Below are 5,240 nucleotides of genomic sequence, written 5' to 3'. Positions count from 1 at the left end.
TATATATATATATATATATATATATATATATATATATATGTATATATGTATATATATATATATATATACCTGTTTATATGCTGATATATATATATATATATATAAACATAAATATATGCACATATGTGTATATATTTATGCATATATATATGTTGATATACATATGCACATGTGTATATATATATATATGCATATATATATATATGTGTGTATGTATGTATATATGTATTTTTATACGTATAATAGTATAATACGTTCTCACACATACACGTATATATTTATACGTATATGTATGTATTTATTTATTTATTTATTTATATGTATATGGATGTATGCATAGGTTGTAATGGACGGATCCAAGTGTTCAAAACAAACAAAAAAATTTTATTGGTTAAATAAGTCAATCTGCAATTAAATGTTCTCTAAATGCAAATCTTTGACAGCGAAAGGTTGGCATGAACTGTGGCCTCGAAAGAATACGCTGATCCTAAACTAATGCCTCTTGTTCACACACACACACACACACACACACACACACACACACACACACACACACACACACACACACACACACACACCTTACACAAGCAAAAGGTACGATTACAAACAAATACGAATATGAGCACACGCACCCACAAGCAGTTGTTCAGGAGAAAGATGAATACTGACTCAATTATTATTATTATTATTATTATTATTATTATTAATATTATTATTATTATTATTATTATTATCATCATCATCATCATCATCATCATCATCAGTAGTTGTAGTAGTATTAGTAGTAGTAAGTAATAATAGTATATTTAATAATAGTATTAGTGTTGATGATGGTAGTGGTGGTTGTGTTGGTAGTGGTGGTTGTGTTGGTAGTAGTAGAAAAATTCGACGGTGACGACGATGATGATGACAACGACGATGTGGATGATGACCATGATGAAAATAGAGATAGCGTTGATAATATTGGCGATGTAGCTGCTGCTAATCAATAACATATAAACCATAGAAGTGAAAATGCGAAATAAAAGAAGTTAAGAGAAAAAAAAAAAAAAATAACATTGACACAAGACATCGTAGATTACTTTTAAGCAATATTGTTGAATAAATCGAACCTTAGTATTTAACCAGGAGTTCTTTTATCGATCTCCAGTATTGCTATGGTCTTTAATTTGTTAAAGACCCAGAAGGTCGAATGGTAAAGACGATCTCGGAGGCATGCGATTTCAAACTGAGAAGGTAAAGAGACATAACTAAATAATACCAGAATGTGTTTTGACTACCAATCTACTATATAGTGAAAATGAGAAAGCAATCATACTCTGGGATATACCAATGCACATAGATAGAGAAATTAAGGCCAATAGGCCGATAAAGTTGTCAAAGATCAGTAAGAAAAAAATGCTTTCTAATTGATGTATCAATACCAACAGACGACAAAATTTCTCTAAAAGAAACGGAGAAACCTTCAAAATACAAAGACCTGGAAATATAGGTAATTCGAATGTGGAGTCTAAAAACAGAAACAATTCCTATCATAGTAGGTGCCTTAGGTATAATGAAAAAATATTCAGACAAATACATAACAAAAACAGCAGGACTAACAAATATATATAACATACAGAAAAATAGCACTACTAGGCATCACACACTTCCTACGTAAAACACTTTCACGGTAGAATACAGCACATACCCAAGGCACACAGAGCTGCGCTCGGCAGTGCAGTGAAAGCACGTGATAAAGATTAAACTACTGAATAATAATAATAATAATAATAATAATAATAATAATAATAATAATAATAATAATAATTTCTACTATAGGCACAAGGCCTGAAATTTTGTGGAAGGGGACTAGTCGATTACACTGGTCTCAGTGTCTCACTGGTACTTAATTTATCGACCCCGAAGAATGAAAAGGGAAGTCGATCTTGGCGCATTTTGAACCCAGAACGTAGCGATGGGCGAAATACCGCTGAGCATTTCGTCCAGCGTTCTAACGATTCTGCCAGCTCATAGTTTCAAATTTTGGCACAAGGTAAGCAGTTTCAGCTGAGGGGTAAGTCGATTACATCGCCCTCAGTGATTGATTGGGACTTATTTAATCGACCTCGAAACTAAAAAGATGAAAGCGAAGTCGACCTCGGCGAAATTTGAGCTCGGAATGTGAACACGGTCAAATAGCCGCTAAGTATTTTGCCCAGTGTGACCACGATTCTGCCAGCTCTTCGCCTTTATGATAATGATGATGATGATAATAATAATAATAATAATATTGATGATAGCAACCACAGCAACACCCACAACAGCAAAAAGCTATGTTCAATGAAAAAGTCATATATCGTGTCAATAAGTTTGACATTCTAGTTGCAATGATCAAAGAAATGAAAAGGTGGTTTGAGAAGACAAGCATAAAAATGAAAATTGAGCACATCCAGAAAAGTACATTGTTTGATGGTGCAAGGAGTCTTCGCAAAAATATAAGAACTTGAAAAATACGTATCACCTTAGAAGTGAGCAGGTGAGCAACTTGGATATTAAAGACTCCTTAAACAACAGAGCATGTCATATAATAATAATAATAATAATAATAATAATAATAATAATAATAATAATAATAATAATTGTTTCAAATTTTGGCACTAGGCCAGCAATTTCGACCCCCAGTACTCAACTGGTACTTATCTTGTTGACCTCGAAAGGATGAAAGCAAAGTCGACCTCGGTGGCATTTGAACTTAAAACGTAAAGACGGATGAAACGCCGCTAAGCATTTTACCCGGCGTGCTAACGATTCTGCCAGCTCAGCGCCTTTATAATAATAATAATAATAATAATAATAATAATAATAATAATAATAACAATAATAATAACAACAGCAACAACAACAAAAAGAACAAGAACAAGAACAAGAACAACAATAACAACAACAACGACGACAACAACAGCAACAATAACAAATAATAATGCCTCTAACGTGCGGCAGAAAATTATTTGTTTAAAGTCGACCTTCAGTAACTTGAGTAGAACTTCGTTTTATCGACTTTCGAAGAAGGAAAGGCAAAGCTGAGCTCCTCAGAATTTGGACTCAGAATTTGAAGGACTAAATTCTTGCAAAGCAATTAACCATCAACCTTTACTGCTTTCTTAACAATAATGGATACAAGCAACATAACCGCAGAATGTGACAAAAATATTGACGAAAAGAAAAAGAAAAATAAGGCTCATCAACAACATCTCACTCCTCCTCCTCCTCCTCCATCATTATTATCTTCATTCTTCCCCTCCACATCATCATCATCATCATCATCATCATTATGCTCATCGTCGTCTTAGTCGTCGTCGTCATCATCGACAAATGAAGGAATTTCTGCATATTAATCCACTTTTCATTGAATGCTTTAGCTAAAATCTTCCCTACTACTACCACCACCACTACTACTACTACTACTACTAATACTACTACTACTACTACTACTACTACTACTACTACTACTACTACTACTACTACTACTACTACTACTACTATTCAGGGGTATCCCACATTGATAATTGCTTTGGCCATGTTCAAACACCTGTGAAATGATGAACCTATGAACAGCTGTTTTTTTTTAATCTGCATATTTGAAAATTACTGGGATTGGACGTATAACTAACACTAAGCCTGCCCATTAGTTACACTTACCGGGCCTGAGCTTTTGAAGAAAAAAATATATCCTATTCTTGTTGGTGTAAGGCGTGTCACATTTGTTAGACTCTGAGAAATAGGTCAAAGAGAATTGAATTAAATGTTTAGTACACAATTTTATCGGTGTCAGACGTTTACAAGTCAAATTCAAACTCAACAGCATTGAAATTTAAAGAGGCGACGGTAAGTGCCATCAGGCATTTTATCCATATCTTCAAAATTACCTCTTTTGTTTTGCTTTAATAAGGAATATCAAATCGGTTGATTCATAGCATAGGAACTATGCCATAAACGAAAAACCTGCGGTATTTAACTGGTATTTATTTAATCGACATCACAACGAAAGGTTGAACTGGAAAATTCACAACGGCGGGATTTTAACTCGGAATGTAAGAGAATGGAATTAAGTAGATGCAAGTTAATTAGACTGGAAAATAACAGAAAGAGATCGACAAACTGGTCTGGCTATCCCGTGATGATCGTGTATATTATACTGGAAATGGTACAAGGAGAGCTTGTGGTCCTTTTGTCTACTGGCATAAATGTTGGCCCAACAGTAGATATCATATAAATTTAAAAAATGAAGCAGACATACTTGAGTGTTGCAGGTAACGAATTCACTGAACAGCAGACGAGAGTTTCTCAGGCATGAAACAGTGAGCCACAACAAAATGGCCGGTGGCCCAAGACCACTGGAGGTTATTGAGAAATGTTTCAACACCACCGCACTCATCCCTCCCCCCAAACCACTACTACTACCACCACCACCACCACCAGTAGCAGCAACAACAATTACAACAACCAAAAACAACGGCGTCAGCGCCGACAATCACAACACCACCATGAGCAACATTATAAAACTCACAAGTATCAAAACAATTCTAATTGAAGAAAATAGCCCCCGAAATGAATAGTAATCAAAAACAATAAAAAATAACACGTTACAAATTGAAATCGTTAATATTTGTCTTGGAGCGACAAAAGAATATTTTAGTGGCTTTTCTTGAAATTAGTTCTGTAATAACATAAATTTTAGAATTGTTTTCAGTGATAAAAAGTATAGTTATGTACAAAATATAGCATAGTTAACAAGTAAAGGTGTATATGCATATATATATATATATATATATATATATATATATATATATATATATATATATATATATATATATATATATGTATATGTATATGTATATTTTTATCCTAAACACACATGCGTATGCGTAATTGTATTCATGAATGTATGTACGTTTTTATATATACGTACAAACGCAGACAGGCACACACACACACATACACACACATACACACACATGTTTACACCCACAGAAAAGCATACATATTTTCAATTTCTTATTTACATACAACATGGCCGACTTTTTTTCAACAGTACTTTCTTCAGAGAAAAACTGGTTATACATTTACACATACATTCATACATACATACATACATACATACATACATACATACATACATACATACATACATACATGAATATATACATACATACATGCATGTGGACTCAGGTAAATGTATCTATACGTAATATATATAT

The sequence above is a fragment of the Octopus bimaculoides genome, chromosome 13, assembly GCF_001194135.2.
Source record: "Octopus bimaculoides isolate UCB-OBI-ISO-001 chromosome 13, ASM119413v2, whole genome shotgun sequence".
In the NCBI taxonomy this organism is placed as follows: Eukaryota; Metazoa; Mollusca; class Cephalopoda; order Octopoda; family Octopodidae; genus Octopus; species Octopus bimaculoides.
The sequence above is the reverse complement of the archived record's forward strand: the minus strand, read 5'-3'. Positions refer to the sequence as shown.